The sequence below is a fragment of the Suncus etruscus genome, chromosome 13 (genome assembly GCF_024139225.1).
Source record: "Suncus etruscus isolate mSunEtr1 chromosome 13, mSunEtr1.pri.cur, whole genome shotgun sequence".
NCBI lineage: Eukaryota > Metazoa > Chordata > Mammalia > Eulipotyphla > Soricidae > Suncus > Suncus etruscus.
The window spans coordinates 21,713,145-21,739,194 of NC_064860.1; the positions used below are offsets into that span (position 1 = coordinate 21,713,145).

The 26,050-nt window shown below is 36.8% G+C and overlaps 1 pseudogene; it reads right to left on the reverse strand.

The window, feature by feature from the left end:
- Positions 1-17,074: 17,074 nt before the first annotated feature.
- Positions 17,075-26,050, reverse strand: part of LOC126025746 (transforming protein RhoA-like) — a 55,059-nt pseudogene continuing 46,083 nt past the window's right edge.

A 26,050-nucleotide genomic window follows, 5' to 3' on the forward strand; every position in this document is an offset into this window, starting at 1 on the left:
ACATTCAAATCAAGCAGCCTTCTTCAATTTTATGCATCTCTCCTCTCTGAGACATATCCTCATCTCAGGAACAATGCACTCAAAATGGCAACCATCTTTGGCAGGACTTATGTCTGTGAACAGACTTTTTCTAGAATGAAACATTTCGAAATCTCCAACCAGATCAAGACTAATGATTGCACACTTGCATCGCTTGTTATCACTAGCGTTATCACTAGCAGTGACCAATATGGAAATGAACATTGACTCTCTCATGAGCCAAATGCAGGTCCACATTTCCCATCGAAATACCAGTAAGTTGATGAGGTACGATCTCACACCCCAGAGATTGGCACACATCACAAAGAATGAGAACAAGCAGTGCTGGCAGGGATGTGGAGAGAAATGAACTCTTATTTACTGCTGGTGGGAATGCTGTCTAGTTCAACCTTTATGGAAAATGATATGGAGATTCCTCCAAAAACTGGAAATTGAGCTCCCATACATTCCAGCTATACCACGCCTAGGGATATGCCCTAGGAACACAAAAATACAATACAAACATCCCTTCCTCACACCTATATTCATTGCAGCGCTATTTACAATAGCCAGACTCTGGAAACAACCAAGATGTCCCTCAACAGATGAATGGCTAAAGAAACTGTGGTACATATACACAGTGGAATGTTATGCAGCCATCAGGAGAAATGAAGGCATGAAATTTTCCTATACATGGATATACATGGAATCTATTATGCTGAGTAAAATAAGTCAGAGGGAGAGAGATAGATGCAGAATAGTCTCACTCATGGGTTTAAAAAATATTTCTAAAACTAAAAGGAAACTTTTTAATCATTTTAATTAGCACCGGCTTTAGAGTTATCTACACATGACTTAATGTTGAATATTGAGAAAGTTATACTCCTCTCTTCCCTCCCTACTTCCAATATCCTCCCCCCTCTTCTCTCCCCTTCTTTATCTCCATTCCTCTCCCCTCCTCGCCTCTCTCCTCTCTTCCCTTCTCCTCACTTCCCCTCTTCTGTCCTCTCCTCTCCTCTCCTTGCCTGTCTCCTCTACCCTTTCTTCCTCCAATACTCTCCTTCCTCCAATTCTCCCTCTTTTCATCCCTTTCCCTCCCTCCCTTCTCCTTTCTTTTCCCTCCTCTTCTTCTCCTCCCCTTCTCTTTTTTCCTTACCCTCCCCTCCTTTCCCTTTTTCACCCCTCCCTCCTCTCCTTTTCCCTCCACCTTCTTTCCCTTTCCCTCCCTTTTCTCCTCTTGTTCCCCTCTTCTCCTTTCACCTCCCCTCCTTTCACCTCCCCTCCCCTCCTCTCCTTCCTTCTCCTTCTTCCATCCCCTCCTCTCCTCCTCTCTCCCCTACCTTCCTCTTTCCTCCCCTCCTCTCACATCGTCTCAGCCTTTTTAAAAAATGTTCAAGGTCCCTCCCTTTTTGTTAATTTGATTCTCCTTATTATTTTATTGTTGTGTTATTATCATTGATAATATAGCATATCTTCAAAACCTCTAAATGAAGCTCAGCATCAGATTTAAAATTTTGGAAAAGATACTCAACTGAGGAAGGAATTTTCCCGTTTGGTTACTTATTTAAAACGTATAATGTATTATTGCTAGTATTTTTAAATCATTTTAGATGCATATCTGTAACAATTAAATACAGAGATAATATAGAAAAACATAGAATGTGCCAGGAAAGTCTATGACTTTAAATATCTAAAAAATGTGAATTACAGATGTTTCTCATAAAATTGCTTTAGAATATATACTAGCAAATAGGAAAGTTTAAATAAGTAATTATCTTGTTTGGTAATCAAAAAATTTAATCAATTTATGTATTATCAAATTAAGTAACACTTTTGAAAACCTTAGACAGAAGTAAACTCTGTACATGCTTTTATAAACTATAAATGAAGACATAGTCTCTGCTCACAAACTGATTTGAATTAAAATGATAATTTTGTCATAATAATATAAGAAAATATGTGAAAATGTACAATAAGTTATATATGACAATTTTTAGAAAAAACTACATTAGAAAAATTATGCCACCTATTGAACACAAAACGTAAATCTTGGGTGACCTCCAACATTTCAGATGTAGCTAGTGTAGTTAGTATTTGTTTTGTTTGCTTCTACATATTCAAAACCTAACTGCCTTGTGCATTGTCAGTTATTGAGTTTGACATGAGAATGTTAGCATAAAAAATTCTTGGACTCTGCTCTTAAGTCATTCAATCTCACAGGGAAGGTGTATATAAACAGACAGCCACTCTTGGTGATAAGGTCATCAATAAATATCTTAAAACATATTACAGCCACAGCACAGAGGAAAAATACAAGGTTATATAGCATGTATAATTCTTTCTAGTGGTTGGAAGGTCAGATGTGGATTCATAGAAGCAGGGATATCTGATGAAAGTTTTGAAGGATGAGAAGTAAAGGTCTTATATTTGTTAAAGTTTACAGTTTTGCACATGACAATATACAATTTAAGGCATTACAACTTTGGCTTACCTTGCCAGGCCTTCCAAATGTACATAGATATATTTTACTTAGCAACCAAATAAAACTGTAGAGGTTTTAAGAAATCAGAAATTTATAGTTGATCTCTTTGGGAGAGTAGGTATCTTCAGAATACCAACCAGCAACAAGAATGGACTCCAATTTCAGTAGTACCTGTAATAGTCTCTCCTTTGGCTAACTTCTCCATTTCTTATAATATGCCTTTAAAAACAATGTCCTTTAGGGTTCAGTGGACCATGAAATAGTCTCTGCAGAAGTACCCCTGGTGCCACACTGAGACAAACATTCATTCTGGCTGTCAGTGAAAAGAACTTGGGAGAAATGAACCACATTTATTATGTACTGATATATTCCAACTAGATAATCCTTTTTAGTTGGAGGTGCTGTAAATACAAGTGCAGATTATTGTTGGCAAAAAAAACAACAACAAAAACTCAGTTCAGCTGCAACACTTTTGCGTCCAATTTCATGGCTGGTTAATTTTCTTTATAAACTTCTATTAAAAAGTTTTGCTGAAAATGGCTATATTATTAACAAAACAATTTACAGTATAGAAAAGCTAGTTAGATGAATCAGCAGAACTTCAAAATGATTATATTTTATATTTAAAAATTTGATACTTTCCCAAGTGTTTTATGTTTTGCATTTATTTAAATATCTTAATAGATTTATCATAATTATTGACATGAAATAATTTTACAATAAAATCTTAGCAACCTTTTAGTCAGGGAAGTGTAAAGAAATAACCCTTTGTGCTTGCAATATGGAAACAAAAATTCTAAAAATTTAAGTAGCAAATAATTTTCTGTTTAGCAATAACTATAAAAGGGTGGCATATATCACTGGAAAATTAATAGACTAGGATTAATTAACTTTTCAGGAGTACAGAATAAATATTGTTTTTATAGGAACACGATTATTAAGTCATCTTTAAAGGAGAAACATTTAATTCTATTTTGTTTTATAACTGATTTCTGGCAATTAGCTATACAATCATATTTTTATTAAATATTTATTTGACTTATATTGTAGTGGAGCCAGGATTTAAATCCAGAATCTAACATGTCTAAGACACACTTATGCTGCTAAATCCCCCTGTTTTTTCAGTCTAGCCTCACGGCATCTAACTATGGGTTGTAATGGCCATACCCAACTGTACTCAGGATTTTATTTGTGGATCTATGCTCAGGGATCACCCCTGACAGAGCTTGGAGGGAACTACCTGTAGTGCCAGGGGTCAAAACCAGGTGTGCTGGATGCAAGACAAGCACCCTACTTACTGTTCTATCTCTTTGACCACGGTCTTCTTTTTTTCATTTTGATTTTGATTTTGGGGCCACACCCAGCATTGCTCAGGGTTTACTCATGGCTCTACGTTCAGAAAGTAATCCTGGCAAATTCAGGGGACCATATGGAATGCCATTGATCAAACCAGGGTTGGCCACAAGCAAGGCAAAACACTCTACCCACAGTGCTATCACTCCAGCCCTCACAGTCTTCTTAAATAGAGACCCTATGTTGTAAATAGTTTAGAGTCAGTACTTGTCTTTCTCATTCTCCGTTTCAAAGCACCTTCATATTTAACTTTGCTTTGCATGACTGAATAATAATAATAACCTTAGAGGCAATAACCTTAGAGGCCTTCCAGGGAGACAGAAATTTAATGGCAGCACTTCATGAGGACTTGTTGTTGCTTTTAGTGGGGGTTGCACATCCAGTGGTATTCAGGACTTATTCCTTGCTTTGCACTTTTTTCAGGGTTGAGGGGACCATATGTGGTGCTGGGATGGAAAGTGAGATAGACAAGTGCAAAGCAATTACTCTACCCACTGTACACTGCTCTAACACGGGCTTTGCATTTTAAAGCAACATTTTAAGATATTTTTTATTCAACCCCCCAACATACATTTAATTTCATAATCACATATGGAGTTATAAACTGTAGACATCTGCATTTGATTCTTAGATCACCATTGCATTTCCTTCGTCCCTTATACCCTTTATGAGTTGTAAAATCTATCCAAACTTTATTAGGAACCCACCTAATTAATTAATTAATGTAAGTACAATTAATTAATTGATTGATTGCTTGATTAATGTAAGTACGCTTCACTTTTTCAACTCAGCCCTCTGGTGTTTAACTTTGTTCTGTTAACACTCGATGATAAAAGTGGCAGAAAAAACACCTCAGTTTATCAAGAAGTTTGGATAACTTAGTAAGATACAAGAAGTTGCTCAAGGCCCTGGACCTTATTTACCTTCTCCCATGACTTTGTCTGTTTCTTGTGTGATATCCTGGTTGCCTGTCTCATTCATCCAAGGGTCAACATGAACACAGGAAATGAGAAACCAGCCCCCACAATAAACCATAGTTTGCATGGCTGAAGTGTAGTGTTTTTTTGTTTGTTTGTTTGTATGATTATTTCTAAGTATAAGAGAAAGTGATTTCATCTATGCCTCCTTAAGAATCTTGGTGGGCTTAAGAATTAAGCTGACACAAATATGAGGCATAGGAGAAAAGGATACATTTTCATTTCTTTCACATACACATAAGAACTGACACAAGAAAAATGAAGTACCAAGGAAGCTTTCAAGAGTTAAATAGTGAGGTGGACCAGGAGGAGTAAAGTATGAAAAGGTGACAAGGCTGAAGGTGATAAGAGATGTCATACACACAATGAGCACAGCAAGAATGAGTTTCACTTGCACCATCGCTCACTGACCTAACTCCTCTAGAGATCAGAAAGTTCCCCCTATCCGGGTTGGGGTGGGAGGGGTGTCCTGCCTGTGGAAGCTTTATTTGATTCAGAGAGAAATGAGGCAGTCACAGAGAATTTCATGCATCTGCTGTTTTATCAGTACTTTTAACGCGTTACAGTGACAGCATGACTTATTTTGGGGTGTTATGTCCAAAAGTATTCTTGAAGTCACCACTTTAGAGGTAATATTAATTTGATTAATGTAATATATACCAACTTGATAGTTTAAAAAGGTGGACACACACATAAATAAAGGTAGAAAAATCCATTTCACTGATATTCCAATGATTCCCAAGGGCTAGAGCACACATTCATTACTAGTGCTAAGGTTTATATTTATCCCTGAAGAATGACCCTTCTTCAGCAGTATACCCTAATACTGCTAGTACTAGTACTCTAGAGGTTTCAAAACAATGCAGTTTGTGGCTGGAGTGATAGTATAGTTGGTAGAATGTCTACCGTGTATGTGGCTTCCATAGAATTGTGTTAAAAATATGCAAAGAAACAGACATTCACTAATGAATTGTAATAGGCACCAGCTGGAGTTAACATCACATGTCTACATAGTTTCTTTGTTCTTTGATTTTGTGTTTTGGGAAAAGTTGGACTCTAAAAGCATCATTAGACTTATTTTATAATTTATTTTATTTCTAGCATTGTAATTTCCCTGAAATCAATTTTGCAAAATAGAAGTTTACATAAAAGCAAACTAATAAATATGTTGACTGAAATTCTTATTCCTTCAAAATGAACTTTCACTACTCAACGTCATTTGGAATTAAATATGTATTTTTAATTTATTCAGATTAAAAAAGTCTTGAATACATGTATCTGGAAGGCTGTCAAATCTTCCACTTCTGCAACGTGTCTTCTTTTTTGATACACTTTTCTGGAATGCCAATTCAAGATTGTAGGGTTCTGACTGTAGTGCCTTTCAGGTCAATCACCAACTTGTTTAATAAGATTATCTTTCTTAAATTATAATCACATCACTTTTGTTGTTTAAAATATCTATCTCTTTCCATGTTTTTCCCTTTGGAGCCATATCCAATAGTGTTCAGGAGGTTACTTCTAGCACTGTACTCAGGAATTATGACTGGTAGTGTTGAAAAAACCAGATAGACACCATAGATTGACTCAGGTCAGGCATGTGAAAGGCAAGTGCCCTTCCTGCATTTGTGGTTCCCAGACCTAACCAACTTCCTTTTATTGTTGTAATGGTTTTGATAAAGAAGACTTTAATGTATTTGTGTATACTTCTTCATATATATTAATCTTTACCTCTAGAGAACACCAGAGATTCACCGTCTTTCAGAATATGTTATTTGTCTGTAACTCCAGAATTGGTTCATTCTACATTCATTCCTTGAATACTGTCCATCATATGCCCTTGTTGAAAAAAGTATATTCATCCTTTGCAGCCTTCCAAAGTCCTTTTCAGTAAAGTGATTTTTTTTGTTTGTTTTTGTTTTTGGAACACATCCGGGGTTACTCCTGGCTCTACGCTCAGAAATTTTTCTGGTAGGCACGGGGGACGATATGGGATGCTGGGCTCCAAACCACCATCATTCTGCATGCAAGGCAAATGCTTTACCTCCAGGATATCTCTTTGGCCCCCAGTAAAGTGATTTTTTTTATCTAACTTGTGCCTGAACTGAATATTTGTCTTTTTTACTTTGACTCTTCTTTTTTGTACCTCTTTTAGCTTTTATTAATATCTTCCTAAGAATTTCTATCTTTATCTTTAAGTGAGAGCCTTTGTAGCGAAACAAGTCATTTTCAGATATCCTTGGATCTATCTTTACTGTTCCTATGTCCATCCCTCTACTTTCCTCTCTCTCCAAAACATGAATGTTTTATCTTCAAACAGTTAGACCTTATGTTTTGTTCTTCAGGAAAGATGTGTTCTCAAGCTACTATCCTCACCTTATCTAAGATGGCAGAGCTGAAAGTACTGGAATCTTTTTTCCTGGGTTCTACCTTTAGTTACCCATGATGCTTGAGTATGAAGTTTCAGCTCCCATGCTTATGACAGCTTACAAAACAACTACCTATGGATCAGAGTGATACAATATACAATAGCATCATTTAAAAAATATGTATTTACCTGTTGGGGGCAAGAACAATAATACAGAAAGCAAGGCAAATTCCTTGCTTGTGACCATGTGGCCAACCCAGGTTTGATTGCCAATCCCTATGGGTTCCAAAAAATGCCAGAAATGATTTCTGAGGGCAGAGCCTGTGTGGTCAAAATAAAAAGCTAAATGAAAAATTGTTTTTGTTAATTTTATTTATCTGTCCTTCCCTTGCCTTCCATTCCTTTTATTTCACCCATTTTGCAATCATTTGAATAAATCTGGAGCACTTCATGACGAGAGAAATCAGCCAGAAGGAGAACAACAAACACAGAATGATCTCTTACAGATCTGAGATCAGAGTGGTGGTGCAAGCGGTAGGGTGTCTGCCTTGCATGAACTAAATAAAAACAGACCGCAGGTTGATCCCCCGGTGTTCTCATATGGTCCCCCAAGCCAGGAGTAATTTCTGAGCATGTAGCCAGGAGTAACCCCTGAGTGCCACTGGGTGTGGCCTAAAAAACAAACAAAAAAAGTAAAAACCAATACAAAACAATGTGTGGAAAAAGCAAATGTACAAGTGATTTTCATTAGGAAAGTCACTATAGGGGAGTTTTGAGGAATAATCCAGGGTTGGGGTTAGGATTGTGATGATGCTGATAGAGGCAAACACTGTGGTGGAATACTTGGTGCTGGGATTTTATCTATGAAACCTACCAATAATAGTTTTGTAAACCACATTGCCAAAAATAAAATGTTAAAAATGAAAACTAACAGCAATTTTATCAATAATGTATTTTCATATCTTTGAGACATACCACCATAAGCCTTTAAACGTATTAATACTTAACACAATATTATCTTTTATATTTCACTATTTCTTTTTTTGTTTGTTTTTATAAACTCCCTCTGAAGCATTCAGGGATTACTCCTGGCTCTGTACTCAGAAACTACTCCTGGCAGTATCAGGGGACCATATGGGATGCCAGTTATTGAATCTGGTTTGACCACATACAAAGCAAATGTGCTACTGGCTATACTATTTATTGGTCCAAATAGTATTACCTTTAAAAAGATCCTCATAAAAATAAAATCAACCTTAACTCCCAACTCTCTCTCTCTCTCTCTCTCTCTCTCTCTCTCTCTCTCTCTCTCTCTCTCTCTCTCTCTCTCTCTCTCTCTCTCTCTCTCTCTCTCTGTAATCGAACCACCATTCATTCTCCTTTCTCTTTGTGCTCAGCCATGGCCTGGGATTTCATATGTCAGTTGCCTTGCACATCCTTGGTTGCTGTGAAGCACAATAACATTAAGCATGAGGAGTTATTCCCAAGATAACACTCTTGGGAATCCACAAGGCAGATGTTTTGCCACTGAATTCTTCCTGAACCTTTGGAATGGGACATTGCTTGGCTAGCCCACTTACATTTTTCTTCTTTATTCTGTAAATCCCTTATGCACCCTGGGAGTGCTTCCTTCATGTCATGTGACTAGGCACTTACTTTGGAATCAGGGAAACTTACTTAGTTTCAAGAAATTTATGATCACATATAGTCCCATAAAATTATGTAAATAAGTCTAATTTATTTGTACTATATTCTAACTGGATCTAAATAGAGGAAGAAATCAAATGAAATCTCAAATATCAAGTTGAAGATACTATGTTCCTGGTACTTAGGATGGCTTTGAAGGTCTGCTTGTTTTGGCTTAGTTGTTCAAACAATGTAGGTTTTTAAAGGGATTTATTGGAGGCAAACAGGTTAGGCTTCATCATTTGTGTTTGTGATAACTGAAGGTAGACAAGCTCATTCATGCAAGCATATTGTTAGAATTGGCTGTAGTTAGCACCTCTACACTCCCTTGGGCTATTAGAGTCAGAAATTTGATTAGTGTAGGCTACAGTCTAGTCCCTTATCAGCTATTTCTGCAACACATCAATCTTGTGTCATTCCGCAGTGTCTTTGCTGAGAAATAATTCTGACAATCTGGTCTATTTAAATTTATCAAATAATTGTATGCAGCCTTGTCTTAGTAGACTTTTCACTGAGATGCTTCATTTTTTTCCTCTCCTTGACAAGCTTCATCTCACTTTCTGTTCAATTGTGATAAGCAGGCAGAGCTTGGGTAAGAGGCCATAGATTGTTGTATTTTCAGTTCTAAAGGCACCATTGCAATACTAAAAATAGAGGATGGGATTTAGAAGACCTTTAAACTCCATCATTCTCCAAGATAACATCAATTTTGCTAAGGTGGCCTCTATCATTTTTATAACCTTGTTTCTTGAAATCAAGTATTTCTGCCACATTTTTTATAGTTCTGCAATTCTGATTGTCTTTTATATTGGGCTTAGGTATAAAATGTTTATTCAACATTTGAGATTTATAATGCCTGTCATATAATTTTTTCTTGTCAGTTCTGTGCATGATATTATACATCATAACACTTTGACCCACAGGTGTTTTATAGCATACTTTGAAGAAATTTATTAATTATTTTTGGTTTTTATCCCCAATCAACTTGAGTTTTTTATTTTAGGGAATTGTCTTTACAGACTATAGGAGTAAAAAATCTGCTCATATTTAGAAACTGACATTTTGGGGCTAGAAAAGTTACAGCTTCAGTCAAGATCTTTACTCTTTATATAAGTTCAAAATCTGAAAATATGAATGTGTCAATTTGTGTACCTTGGCTCTCTTCAGAATTTATTTAAAAAATCATGTTTCCATGTGTCAAACAGCTATCAAACAGCTTTATACGTACTTTAGAATGTGTGAAGGATAAATGTCATATTTCTAATAGACCAAATAATAATAATATAGTTTTCACAGCTTTGTTTTATCAAAGGAAGGTAGGGGTGAGAGAAGGAATAAACAAAAGAAGAGTGGATCTCAGGAGCTATCCCTGGCCCATTTCTCAGGGGTCACTCTGGTGCTCAGTGGTGTTTGAGAATGAAACCTTGCTCTTACACATGTGCTAAACACTTTAAGACATCTTTTTGGCCTGAAACTTCTATGTTCTGATTCAATGTTTTACAGAGAAAGAGGAGAGTAAAAAACTGGTCATGGAATGAAAGAGGGAATCTGAGAACACTGCTGGAGGGAAATTGACATTGATGGTAGGATCAGTGCAGGAACACTCTGACCAAAACTCAACTATGAATTACTTCATAAATTAGTTTAAAAAATGATAGTGCTCTAAACAATGATTTATATGGACACTGAACATACACCCCATTTAACATGTTGGCACTGGTGCTAGGAAGTGTGAATCACACTTGTATGTCCCACTGGATGATGTAAATACTGAGGACTCACACTTTGCTGTCACATTGGACAGACTGTACCAACAGAAATGATTATTGTTGCCAAGATTTATTATTACCCATAATTTGGCATCATCCTACAAAACACAGCACTATTAATGAAACCACCAGATGGTAGAAACACAAATTGCAGAGTTGGCATCAACAAGCTAAAAAGATAGGTGAACACATACTGCTGAGTAAAGATTTCCACTGAGTCAAGATTTGGTTCCTCTCTTCTCATGAGGTCATGAGAATGATAACAAGCCAGACATGAACCACAGAGGCCTCTGTGGAAGGATGCCCAGACTCTTAAGACTTCTCCTCCTCTGCCTCCAGAATTAGTTAGAAGCATTTGAGATACACCATTGTCTACACTTACCTCAATCTGTTTCTCTCAGATTACAGCTGGTATTGGCTGTCTGCAGAGCAAACCAGAAAGAAAATTTTGCACTTATGACGGTTTTCTTCAAGAACAAATACACTCAGAAGTTTGGTTATAGTCTCTCTCTCTCTCTCTCTCTCTCTCTCTCTCTCTCTCTCTCTCTCTCTCTCTCTCTCTCCTTTCAATGTCACAGAGCACCCTGCCATCCCACATTTGTATCAGCATCTTAAATACCCTCTGTCTTTGATCAACCTCTTGTTGTACAGAACCACCATCCTGGAGTGTCCCATTCCTGCATTCTTGCTGGGGACATAAATTCTACGACCCAGTCTATTCTTTCTGTTTTCCACAGAATTCCATAGAATTCTTTCTGACTAAATCGGCGATGTTCTGCCAAATAGAATTTTCTCTACTGTATTTAACATATATACATTATATTTTATGAATCAAAAGTCCTGAAAATAAACATGATCAGGGATTTGAGAGATAATATGGTGCTTTGCATGCAGCTGATACCAGCTTGGTTCCCTTGCAACAAGTATACTGCTCTAAATACTACCATGAGTGATTCGTGAGCACAAAGCCAGGATTAAACTTGAGAAATGATGGTTTTGCCACCCCCAACTAAACATGATCAAAGTAGTATATTAACACAAAAGAAACTACATTCCCTTCTCCATGACTGTGGATATCAAACACAATCTTCTAGACAATATTTTTTGTATTTAAGCTAAAATAAACAGTAGGTCCAAGTGGTGAAATGAGGCCAATCAAAAGTTCTTTGGGAACTAAAGAGCACAGAATTTTACAAATAGATTGCAATTATAAAAAGACAATGTGACTTATTGTTTGGGGTTTATTTCCATGAAAAACAAAGTCTGTGATGGAGATTTGCAGAAGCACTTTTTAAAAAAATTAATTATTTAATTGAATCACTGTAAGATACCGCTACAAGGGGCCGGAGAGATAGCATGGAGGTAAGGTGTTTGCCTTTCATGCAGGAGGTCATCGGTTTGAATCCCGGTGTCTCATATGGTCCTCTGTGCTTGCCAGGAGCAATTTCTGAGCCTGGAGCCAGGAATAACCCCTGAGCACTGCCGGGTGTGACCCAAAACCACACAAAAAAATACAGTTACAAAGATTTTTCATGATTGAGTTTCAGTCATGCAATGTATAACACCCTTCAGCAATGCACATTTCCCTGTCAACAATGTTCCTTGTTTCCCTCCTTACTTCCCTGCTACCTGCCATTTTTCTCTTTCTCTCTATTTCCCCCTTCCTCCATCTCTCTCTCCCTTTTTACTTTTAGACACAGTGGTTTGCAATATTATTACTTAAGGAGTAATTTTATCATTTTATTTCCTTTTAGCAACAAGTTCCTGTGCAGAGTGATTATTTTCAACTATTGTTGTCATAGGGGTCCTTTCTCTGCCCTCTCTGAACTCTCCCCACTATTTGTGGCAAATTTTTTACTGGAAAATAGTTCTCCTTACCTTTGTCTCTATTATCTTTGGATAGTATTGCCATATTCTTCCCACATCCATACCAGCACTGATCTTTTTGCTGTGTAGCCAGTTGTGCAGTGTTAAATCTATCTCATTGTTGTTTATATTTTCAACTCCCTAATGATACGGCTCATTTTATCATGTTACTTTTGGCCCTCTTTAATTCTACAGAAGCTTTCTTGGGGTGGGAAGGTGAGGTGGAATTGCAGTGACATAACACCAGAGCAGAAAGGAGGATTGGGCAGAGGGTCTGGTAAACTTATGAAAACTTATGAAAAGAAATTTCAGGTTTAGCTCCAAGCTTTGGAACTGAAGAGTTCTTCAGAGGTGCACAGGTCATTGGGAGTGGACTGGGTACTCTAATCCCTCTATTGATCTGGTTCCCACTGTGCTGGTTAGAAATGAGCATAAATAAATTCAAGGTGCCTTTTATTATAAAACAGTAAGCAAACAAGGTGGGGTCATTGATCCAGACTCCTTGATGCAATCTATGAATTTCTAAATCGTTATTCTTAGGTATATACCAACTATTGTTTTTCTACTGACCAAAGAAAATATACTACACAATGGAACTGCTATATCAGTATAAATGATGGTCAGTTTTACTGAGCACTAGAAACGTTTGCCTATCAAAAGAGTTTCTTTTAGCTTTCCTGAGACATAAGCATCAAAAATACCCCGTAATGTGAAAAGTAGAAAGAAAAAGATCTCTATATATTACCATCATTTTACAGCAAACAATTTTTGAAATTTCATAATGTATGGCTACAGAATTATAAGCCTCTTATTAAGCAGATTCAAGTTTAATCTTGTAGAGATATCATAAATACTTCAGATGAATTATTCAAATTTTAATAACCTTAATTTTATTCTGCAATGAAGTTAAATCTTTTGATAATTAGGCCATAATCTCCTGCAGTACTCAATGTTAAATGTTACTCTCCCAAAAGATTATTATATTCAAAATAATAAGGTCATAATAAGGTCTAAATTTACAGATAAGCCTATAATGGATTTATTAATTATGAAACTAAATCATGAACAAATTTATAACTGAAATAAATCTAACTGTGCTATGAAAAACCTTGTAACCACAGCATTTAAAGAAAGTATTTTTAAAAAAGGAAAAATGATGTAACACTATTGAAAGTTAATATTCATAAACATCTTGTATTGCTGTTCTTTTTAATGTCAATAAGCAGTATAGTGTTTTACATTATAGATTTTATAGTGCAGTGATTAAAGTAATTAAACTCATTGAAGTCTGACTGTATAACATGTTGAGATGTATGAATAAACACAGTCTTATCATTTCACCACTTGGAGAATGTTTCCACTTTATTTTTGGAGATTGGGAAGTTGTATAGGCTTTGACAGGATAAATAGAAGGGATTTATCTGGTTCAATTAGAATATAAAAGTATTAAAACTCAGTTGCCATGCCTGCATTTACCCAGCTCTGTAGACTCATTCTGTTCTTGAAACGATGTAAACCAAGCCATGAAAAATTATAGGTATATAGGTATACCAGTCATGCAGCTGAAAGCTGGCAATCTGGCATTCTCAGGGGGAGAGAGTGGGTCAAGGTCCCATCAAGCCAAAGACATACTTGCTGAACCCATACCCACAATTGCCACTTTACCAATGGCCCTGCTTAGCCACTGGCTCTGTAGCTCTCTGAAAGGACATCAAACTGGCCAAAACTCCAGGTTTGTGTTACATCATCATCAGGACTTTTTTGGGGTGAATATGGGCACCCAACCTCAAATTCTCATACTTGCAGAAGACCTGATAGCCCAAACACATGCCCTATAAAAGCTGCAGTATCAATAGTGCTTAGAATTTCTGAGCCACATTTACAGATGTGCAAACCTGCATTTTATTTTTTACTGTCATTGAAGTAGGAACACACCAAATTAGACACCAGTGTGTATCTGAAGCTACCTAATAGTTAGAAACAAAAGAAGTAACAGAATGATAAACTAGCATCAAGAGTTTACTAAACTTTCTGACAATGCCTTAATGAACTCATTGCAAGATACAATACTTTGGGGCCTGAGTGTTAGCAAAGTGAGAGAGCTTTTGCCTTGCGTGCAGCTGATCTGGATGAATGTGGTTTGATACCCCAGCCACCAAGCAAGTAGCAATTTCTGAGTGCAAAGCCAGGAATAATCTTTGAGCACTGCTGAGTTTGCTTCCCCCTCAAAAAAAAAAAAAAAAAAAAGATACAATAACTTTCACAAATTTTCTTGCTGATATACTACTTTTTTCTTTCTTTTCTTTTTGTTAACTTAGCTCCCATTTACCTGGAAATAAATGATCAACTATAATAACTATGTGATACATGGTCTTTAAATAAAGTAATTTATATTTAAAAAATATCTAAGACCAGAGCAATAGCACAGTGGTAGAGTGTTTGCCTTGCACATGGCTGACCCAGGATGGACCTGGGTTCAATCTCCAGTGTCCCATACGGTTTCCCAAGCCAGGAGCGATTTCTGAGTGCATAGCCAGGAGTAACCCCTGAGCATCACCTGTTGTGGCCCCAAAACCAAAAAAAAAATGATATAAAAATATTACTTATTCAGGAAAATTTAAAAATATAAAAGGAAGTTTTTAATATAATAAAGAGCATCTAAGAAATCTGACAGTAAACATAATACTCAGTAAATATATGGGAGATGCTGCCTCTGAGCTGAGAAACTAGAAAAACATGAACATTCACCCCATTTTAGTAACATTATACTGAAAGCACTAGTTAGGCAACAGTGCAAGGCAATCAATGACATATGGATCCAAGAAAGAAGACACATCAAAAAGATCACTTAAAAATGGCAATTGCATAAAAAAAATACAAATTTATTTTCTGGTAGAGTAAAAACACTGAGTCAATTTGTATATTCTAAGAGTAGAGAGATTTAAAAAAATAAAATTTAAGAAAATGCTAAGATGCATTAACAAAAAAAAAAGCAAAAATAAGTAAAAACCCTTTTATAAAAATTCAAAACATTTCAAAGAGCATTAAAGATAATCTAAATAGTTTAACAAATAAATATGATCTAGAAGACTCAATATTTTAGGGAAGGAAGACTTTTAAGTAGGATGTAACCTTAGAGAAACTAGGTTTCTTGTCTGATATCAAGGGGACTATACGGAAGTAACTTATTTTTCATGTTCTAAAAGCAAAGAATTATTTGGGGCCTGAGCAGTGACATGGAGCGGTAAGGGGTTTGCCTTGCTGGTGCTAGCTTAGGACAGACCTTGGTTTGATCTCCTGGCATCCCATATGGTGGATCTTCCAAGCCAGGAGCCATTTCTGAGTCATAGATTGAGCATCACCAGGTGTGGCCCAAAATACATACATAAATAAATACATAAATAAATAAATAAATAAAATAAAAGAACAATTAACTTGTAGATTCTATAGCCAATAAGATTCAACAAAAAGTATTTTCAGGCAAAAAAATTTAGATAAATTTGTTGCTGCAATCCTGGAAAATGACATTTTTTAAAATAATTTTTATTTTAACCAAAGTGGATGACAAATCATTCACAGTAATATTTTAGGTACATAGTGACATTGAAGGGGTATTTCCATCACCAATGCTGTCCTCCCTCCACCTCTGTCAAATTACATTATTAAAAGAAAATACAATGATTAAAGACAACTTTAGGAGCCAGAATAACAGCAAAGTGGTAGGGCGTATCTGACTATTTTCAAATACATTTTATATTTAAAAAAACCAATACACGGGGCCGGGCGGTGGCGCTGGAGGTAAGGTGCCTGCCTTACAAGCGCTAGCCAAGGAACGGACAGCGGTTCGATCCCCCGGCGTCCCATATGGTTCCCCCAAGCCAGGGGCGATTTCTGAGCGCATAGCCAGGAGTAACCCCTGAGCGTCAAACGGGTGTGGCCCAAAAACCAAAAAAAAAAAAAAAAAAAAAAAAAAAAAAAAAAAACCAATACACTTTCTAGGGTTGACAAAGAGCTGTCTTCTGAAAAACAATTATACAAAAATTACTACATTAGTCTTCGGAAATATATTTATTTTTGGTAACATACATTAAGTGGCACAGTAACTATATGCTGACTAACATGAAACCACAGAACTGTAACTTTTCCATACTTGAATGGACTTGGATCTTTCTGGCAGAACACATTTCCCTCCCCCACAAAAATAATATGTCCACCACAGAGCTATATCATTTTAATGTGTTAAGGAGTGAAGCTCTGAAGGGATGTCGATCCAGAATATCCCTTGCAGCTGACAGATGACAGACAGGATATGTTAGTTATAAAGTAGTTACAGCTTAATTCACAAAAGTTACCAACTGTTTGTCTTTCTAGAAAGAAGCAAGAAGTTAAATTCTCTGATCAGTGTGTCATGTGGAGTGGAGAGGAGGGCTGTTAGAGTAGTGTCAGAAAGACTGGTGAGTCAGGCAGGTTGGACATTTTGAATAATTATGGTTGGCTTCTAAATACTGAAGCAAAATGACTTCTGATTTGTAATCCTATTATAGATAGATGAAAAGGGCCAGTAACCATACACTAAGATTAATAAATAGCATTTCGGCAATTAACAGCATGAGGGTTATGCTTGCAGCAGGGGTTCAGAAGACAAGGCACCCAGATTTCTTCTTCTCACGTTTGACTTGCAGAGAAGGTCTTGTAGGCATTTCAAGAACTTCCCTCACGCCATCTTTTGGTCTTTGCTGAACTCTATATTTTACCCTGTTTGCCATATCCCTGCCATTGTCCCGTTCGACTGGCCCCCGTTTCATCTTGGCCAGCTCTGAAGATACTTCTTGTTTTCAGCCAGTATTATGGGCACTTAAGGACAGAAATGCTTAACTTCTGGAGTCCATTTTTTTTTCTGGATGTTTTCTCAACTTTCAGGGATATCAATGGAAAAACACATGAGTATAACATCTGTGTCTGGGCAGGAGGGGCTGTGAACAAACTTAGTCATCCTGCCCAGCGGTATTCCACAAAGCCAATTCTCATTTCCCATCCATTTCAAGATCAGCCATATAGTTTACAAAGACTGTGGGTACGTAGACTTCTGGAATTGGTCCTTGCTAAAGGCAACGAGCAATCAAGTCTGGCCACAAGCTTCACCATCAAACATCACCAGTTTCTTCCGAGGCAGCCATTGCTTACAAATGTTCAACTGCAAGACCCACAAACGATGTGACAGGAGTCTGCAAAGTCTCTTAATTTTCAGATCAAAGCACCCCCCCCAGGTGATTATGGGATGGTGAGCGTGACCTCTCCAAGCCGAGGACGCTTCTTTGCTGAGTTGCCAGCTTGTACAATATAAGGCGACTAGCAGGATGGCCTGGACTAGAGAACCAACAGAGGCCTGCGGTGGTGGGTGGGAAGCACGAGCAAGGGTCTGTTTTTCATAATTTTAAACAAAAATTATAGCACCTTGTAAAATATTATCAAAGAACAACTGGTAAAAGTTTAAATAAAATTAAATGGCATATGTTTAAAACGTGATGAAAAGATACATCATGAATTGAAATATAAATACTATATATCAAAATATATTAGATTAGATGCAATTAAAGGTGTGCTGAGAGAGGTATTGAGAGTTACAAGTGGTTAGAAAAATTATTAAATGTTAAATAAAAAATTTTATTTACAGGTCAAAAATATGAAGAAAACTTGAGGAGAGTATAGATACTTCAGTTCATTGCACCATAGGACTCACAATCATTTCCAGTTAAGGCTCTGGAGATATTCAGTACTATTTGGTGGCCATGTGGTGACCCAGAGTTTAAGAACAAGCACATCCTCAAACCCTAGATTGAACCAGTTGCCTGGGTTTGCTGAGAATTACCAGAAGTTAATGTCCTCAGCATTACTTTGGAAGCCATTCCAGCCTCCAAAATAAATTAAGAATAGAAGAATTAAAGGAATAATAACGATAGGAGAGTAAAAATAAATCATATTAAGATAGATAAGCAAGTTTTGAAAAAGAGTGAAAATTAAAACAAAATAAGTACCGAGTTAAAATGATTGAGATATATAGCAATGATTTTATAACAAGGATTCTATTATTTTAGGTTGCGTTTTTGTTGCTGATATATTTTGAGTTGAATTGTAAACATGGCATGAGAGAAAGGTCTGCTTGACTTAATATTTTATATTACAAAAATTATCTTCTCGGGGCTGGAGAGATAGCATGGAGATAAAGCATTTGCCTTGCATGCAGAAAGATGGTGGTTTGAATCCTGGCATCCCATATGGTACCCCATGCCTGCCAGGGGTGATTTCTGAGCACAGAGCCAGGAGTAACCTCTGCTGGATGTGACCCAAAAAAACAAACAAAAAACTTATCTTCTCAATATCAAAAAAGCATCCTCAAAAGGATTTTGGTCATCAATATGAGGGTTTAATTTTAGACTGTCAATTTTATTTTTTGTCCCATATGTATACTTCATGACACACACTGTTTTGACTACTGTAACTTTATAGGAAATTCTGAAATGAAATGTGAAGTCTTCAACTTTGTTTTTCAAGATTTTGTTTCAATTTTTTTTAAATCCCTTGGTATTCTCTATAAATGTTAAGGTCATTCATACTGTAAAGGACACTTTGAATTTGATAAGAATTTTATTTAATTTGTAGATAAATTTTGAGAGTGCTTTACTTTTAAATTTATTAATATGTGAATATGTGATACTCTTTTTATATATTAAATTTTTGTCAGTAACATGTTATCATTAATGTATCTAATTATATTTAGATAACTATATATCTTTCATCTCTTAAGTTTATATCTAATTAATTATGTTTATACTGTTATTAATGACTTTTGGAATTCAGTGAGGCTACATTTGGATCTTCAGGGCTAACTCCTATCTATTCATCTAGAGATCATGCCTGTTTGGTGTCAGGGGACTATGTATTGAGCCAAAGTTTATTGCAATCCAGATGAGCAATTTACCCATTTCCAAATACTATTTCATCAAGCCTAATAGAATTGTTTTATTATAATTTTATATGTAATATATAATTACATAACTTTATGCAGATCACTTAGAACTTATATAACTTATTTGTGTTAATTATAGAAATTTGTAAACTTATAGAAATATAAAATATTTGCGTTATTTCCCATTTTATTTTAAGAATCTACTGAAGATATCCTGATACACTATAAAAATTATACAAAAATCGCTCAGACCATTTCCTCCCACAAACCTTGATGGAAAATTGCTAAATAAAATACTAATATTTGAAATTCAAGAGATCTTAAAAACAATCAAAAAAGTTAAAGAAGATAAGTTGAGTTGGTTCAACATTAAAAATTCCACCAACTCGGGCCCGGAGAGATAGCACAGCGGCGTTTGCCTTGCAAGCAGCCGATCTAGGACCAAAGGTGGTTGGTTCGAATCCCGGTGTCCCATATGGTCCCCCGTGCCTGCCAGGAGCTATTTCTGAGCAAACAGCCAGGAGTAACCCCTGAGCACTGCCGGGTGTGGCCCCCCCCCAAAAAAAAAACAAATAACAAAAAAAAACAAAAAAACAAAAAAATTCCACCAACTCTATAAAAACCCTAAAATTAAGGGCTGGAGCAATAGCACAGTGGTAGGGTGTTTACCCTGCATGTGGCTGATCCAGGATGGACCAGGGTTTGATCCCCAGTGTCCCATATGGTCCCTCAAACCAGAAGAAATTTTAGAGCACATATCCAGGAGTAACCCCTGAGTGTCACTGGTGTATACCCCCCCAAAAAAAAACCCAAAATATAAAAAAAAGATAAAGAAAAAAATCCTTAAAATTAGAAAGAAAAAGAATATACTTAGTTAACATGAAAATTACTCAACAAACTATAGCATTTGATTATTATTTAAGTAGAGAGAAAATTTTTAGACAGTAGGAATATAGAGTGTCCATATAATAATATGGGCTAATAATAAAGACCTAAATATCCCCTATATTATTCAAGGAGATATTATTATCTTAGATAAGTAAAAATGTATGTGATCAAATTACAAGTAATGTATTCGAGGAAATGTATTTATAATAAATATTTATTGACTGAAATCCAACTACAATCATGTTTGTAATAACAGCCTTTAAAGATATTAAAAAATGGGGCTGGAGAGATAGCATGGAGGTAAGGCATTTGCCTTGCAATGCAGAAGGTCAGTGGTTCGAATCCTGGCATCCCATATGGTCCCCTGAGCCTGCCAAGAGCGATTTCTGAGCATATATCCAGAAGTAATAATCCCTGAGCGCTGTTGGGTGTGACCCAAAAACCAAACCAAAACAAAACAAAACAAAAAGATATTGTTGCAAGTCAGCCCCTAAAGAGGTTGACTGATGGAGGGATGGAGGATGAGGTCTTTCCCCTCCAGCTCGGAGCACTGGTCTGCCACCCTGTCCAGCCTACGGTTCTGAGGTGAAACGGCAGGTAAACAGCTCGCAGACAGTCAGGCTTGTGAAAATATCAGCTTTATTCGGTGGACAAGACTGAAGTCCAAAGACTCAGCATAAGTTCCAGCCAAAAGCCTCTCGCCTTCCACAGACCCTTGTTTTTATCCCCCAGAATCAGGAACCACCCAATGGTGGGATCAGACACCACCCAATGGTGGAAGCAGAATCAGGTACCACCCTAGGGTGGGGGCAGAATGCCAGGTCACACCCTAGGGTAGGGCACAATCATCGATCAGGGTAGGGTCAGTAACATAATAATCCCCTAAAATATTTACATACACAACAATTCCCCCGTTTGTTTAGGGTAGGGTCAGTAACATAATAATACCCTAAAATATTTACATACACAACAAATATTAAAAAATAAAGAGCAACAAAAATAAAATTAACAATAGATGATTATATAAACTAAATTTAAACATATTTAATGCATTGCTCCCACTGATTCACAAAATATGTTATCATGAAGAAAATCATTTTAGTATATTACACAGAACATTTGCTGCAAGTTATATGTACAAATGCTAGAGAAAGCTAAGCTATGGGAATAAAGCTTTCTGAGCTTGCTGCTTGCCTAGAGGCTCCATGGAAACCAGACTAGAAATATAAAAATATTATGGGATTGGAAGTAGTTTTGACCTTGAGTAGGATAGTAGTATACTTGTATAACTTTTTTCAAAACTCATCAAATTGTGCATAAATTATATGGTGCATTTTATAAACTATGGTAATATAAAATTATGTTTATATAAATAAAACAATACAATGAAATAAAGATTTGGTGCATGGGGTAAAATTAAACTTAAAGCCACAACACACACACACAGACACACACACACACATATATACATATATATATATATTATATATATTTTTTGTATCCTCTGAGTCTTATCTTTATGCTGGTTTACAACTAATCAGAACTAGACTTTTTAACAAATATATAGTAGCATTTTATATATATATATATATAGTATTCAAACATATAGTAGCATTGAGAGTCTTAAAATATTACCCAAATTTAAATTTTTAAATGTATATCTGGCTCTTTAATTTCCCTTACTGCATAGACTAATAAAGCAAAATTATCAATAAATATCATGATGCTTAGTGAAATCCTCACTGCTTTGCTCCTGCTAATATTAGAGATGCTCTAATACATTTTTTTTTCTGTATTAACTTGCCTCTAAATTTTGGATAGCTGATATTTCTAGCCATATAATTAGAAAGGGCACAGATCACTTTACATGAATTGTATTCCTTTAACTCATAATTTAAAATTAATATATTTTACAAAGATTAATTTTCCATCAGTATGCTCCCTCTTTGTTTGTATTTGGACCACACCCTGCTGTTCTCAGGATTTACCCTTGGTCTCACTCAGGTATCACTTCTCAGTGGGGTATAGGTGTTTATATGTAATATGTGGTACAGGTGATTTAATTCAGGTCAGTTAGGAGCAAAACAAGTTCCTTACCCATTGGCGCTCTTCTGCCCTTCTGCTTTATCTTTGAAAGCCTTTTTTTATGTTAAAATTTCCTAGTTGAATTGTGTATTTTCCTTAAACTGGTACCCAATTTTCTTGAGAATCAAATATGCCAGCATTTAAATGTATAAAATTAAATAGGTATAATGTCACTTTTAAATAAAATAAGGAATTATTGAATCTTATAGAAAACATCTGGTTGGGGTAGAGAGAAGTATAGCAGGAATTCCCCGACCACGGCTAGACTGAGCCCTAAGTGCAGAACCAGGAGTGAGCTCTAAACTCTGCTGGGTGTGAACAAAAATCACATCATCATCAACAACAACCAACAAAGATGTTATCTTTTAACATAGCTTAATAATTCTTAGAATTATTAGATCGATCACGTTTTTTTTTTACTTTAAACATTTATTAATCACTGAGGGTGTTTTGAGGGGTTGTTTTAAAGTTTGGGTCATATCTGGCTGGATTCAAAGTTTACACTGTGCTTGGGGATTATTCTTAGCATGACTGAAGAGACAATGTTGAAGAGACAATATGAGATGCCAAGATCCAACCCCAGTTGGCCACACATGAGGCAAGTATCTTAACCTCTCTAGTCTTTCTTTTGCATCAGTTATCTGATATATTAATTAAATAACTATATATGGGGAGTGCTAACCTGAATTTCCAGATCAATAATCATATACATTAAACATATTTTAGGGCATTTTGTATTTTTGTGTGTGTGTTTTTAGGGTATACCCTAGAAAAGGTATAGCTGGATCATATGGGAGCTCAGTTTCCAGGTTTTTGAGGAATCTCCACCAGCATTTCCACCAGCAGTGAATAGGAGTTCCTTTCTCCTGATATCCCACCAATACTAATTGTTTTCGGTTCTTTATGATGTGTGCAAGTTTCTGTGGTGTGAGATGGTACCTCATTGTTCTTTTGATTTGCACCTCCCTGATGACTAGTAATGCTGAATATTTTTTCATGTGTCTTTTAGCCATTTGTATTTCTTCTTTGAGGAAGCATCTGTTCATTTCTTCTCCCCATTTTTTTGATGGGGTGTTTTATTCTTCTTAAGTTCTATCAGTATCTTGCTTAACTTTTTTTCTTAGTGTCCTATTTTTCCTTTTTATTAATTGATATCTTTATTTAAACACCTTGATTACAAACATAATTGTAGTTGGGTTTCAGTCATGTAAAGAACACCTCCCTTCACCAGTGCAACATTACCATCACCAATCTCCCCACTCCACCCCCACTTGTACTCTAGACAGGCTTTCTACTTCCCTCATTCATTCACATTGTTATGATAGTTCTCAATGTAGTATCTTGTATATCTTTGATATTAGCCCTTTATCTGATGGGTATTGGGTGAAGAGTTTCTCCCATTCTGTGGGTGGTCTTTTGTATCTTAGTCACTGTTTCCTTTGAGGTGCAGAAACTTCTCTGTTTAATATAGTGCCATTTTTCTCTGCTTCCACTTATTTGGACAGAGGTGTTTTCTCCTTGATGATACCTTTAGTTACAATGTCATGGAGTGTTTTACCTATGTGTTTTTCTATATACTCTATGACTCTGGGTCTGATATCAAGGTCTTTACTCCATTTGGAGTTGACCTTTGTGCATGGTGTTTGATAGGGTCTCATATTCTTTTTTCTAAGGATTATTTTAGCTATTCATGGGTGTTTTTTTTTTTCCAAATGAATTTCAGGAGTGTTTGATCCACTTCTTTGAAGAATGTCATGGGTATCCTTTGAGAAATTGCATTAAATTTGTACAGAGCGTATTTACATTTTAATGATGTTAATCCTCCAAATCCATGAACAGGGCATATGTCTCCATTCCCTAAAAATACCCTCTGTATGACTATTTAATTGCATCTTTATTTACAATAGCCAGAATCTGGAAAAAACCCAGACGTGCAAAAAAAGTTTGACTAAAAAATAAAAGTGGTAAATGCACATAATGGAATACTATGCAGCTATAAGGAAACATGAAGTAATGAAATGTTTCTGTCCATGAATGGATATAGAAACTATTATTCTGAGTGAAATGAATTTGTGGGAGAGAGGTAGACACAGAATAGTCTCACTCATCTCTGGAATTTAAGAAAAAATAGTATGCTAATAATACCCAAAGACAAAAGAGATGTATTTTGAAAGTACATCTTTTTTATTAATAATTTTTATTTTAACCAAAGTGGATTACAAATCATTCACAATAGTATTTTAGGTACATAGTGATATTGATTCGGGGGCAGCATCATTAAAGGGCGATGATGCACCCCCCCCTGTAATAACCAATGAAAGTGGACATGGCTCTCTAATGGTAAACTGACCAGGTATAAAAAGAGAAGCCTGATAGTTGGGGGGGGGGCAAGAAGATACTGAAGGAGAGCCTGTGGGTCTGGGGCCCAGGCTCCACAACAGGTTGACCATATGTAGTATAAGCATCTGCCAGAAGCACATTCCTCTGTTTTCTTTCTCACTTTCCTTTTGTACAACTAATAGTTGGGGCCCAGAGCTTAAGGCGCCACTTTCTCTTCTCTGCTCTCTCTCTCTCTCTCTCTCTCTCTCTCTCTCTCTCTCCTTTCTCTCTTCTCTCTCTCCTCTCTCTCCTTTCTTCTCTCTCTCCTCTCTCTTTCTCCTCTCTCTCCTCTCTCTCACCTCTCTCTCTCCTCTCTCTCTTCTCTCTCTCCTCTCTCTCTCTCCTTTCTTCTCTCTCTCTCCTCTCTCTTTCTCCTCTCTCTCTCTCCTTTCTCTCTCCTCTCTCTCCTCTCTCTCCTTTCTTCTCTCTCTCCTCTCTCTTTCTCCTCTCTCTCCTCTCTCTCACCTCTCTCTCTTTCTCTCTCTCTCCTCTCTCTCTTCTCTCTCTCCTCTCTCTCCTCTCTCTCTCCTTTCTTCTCTCTCTCTCCTCTCTCTTTCTCCTCTCTCTCCCCTCTCTCACCTCTCTCTCTCTCTCTTTCTCTCTCTCTCCCCACTCCCTCAAACACCCCTGGAAAATTTCAGAGGATGCATTACATTATTAAAAGGCAATGTTGTCTCTCCTTATTCTCTTCTCCCCTCCCCTCCTCCCTTCCCCTCTCCTCCCCTCCCCTCCCCTCCTCTCCTCTCCTCTCCTCTCCTCTCCTCTCCTCTCCTCTCCTCTCCTCTCCTCTCCTCTCCTCTCCTCTCCTCTCCTCCCTCTCCTCTCCTCCCCTCTCCTCTCCTCTCCTCCCCTCTCCTCCCCTCCCCTCCTCTCCTCTCCTCCCCTCCCCTCTCCTCTCCTTTCCTCCTCTCTCCTCCCCTCCCCTCCTCTCCTCTCCTCCCCTCCCCTCTCCTCTCCTCTCCTCCCCTCTCCTCCCCTCCCCTCCCCTCCTCTCCTCTCCTCTCCTCCCACTCCTCCCCTCTCCTCTCTTTTCCTCTCCTCTCCCTTTGCCCCTCTGTCTGTCTCTGCCTTTTTTCTTGGTTCGCTACAGTCTGGAATAGTTTCTTGTTTTTTTGTTTGTTTGTTTTGGGTTCATACCTACTGTATTCAGAGGTTATTTCTGGCTATTTGCTCAGGAATCACTTCTGGTGGGGCTCAGAGTACAATATATAGTAT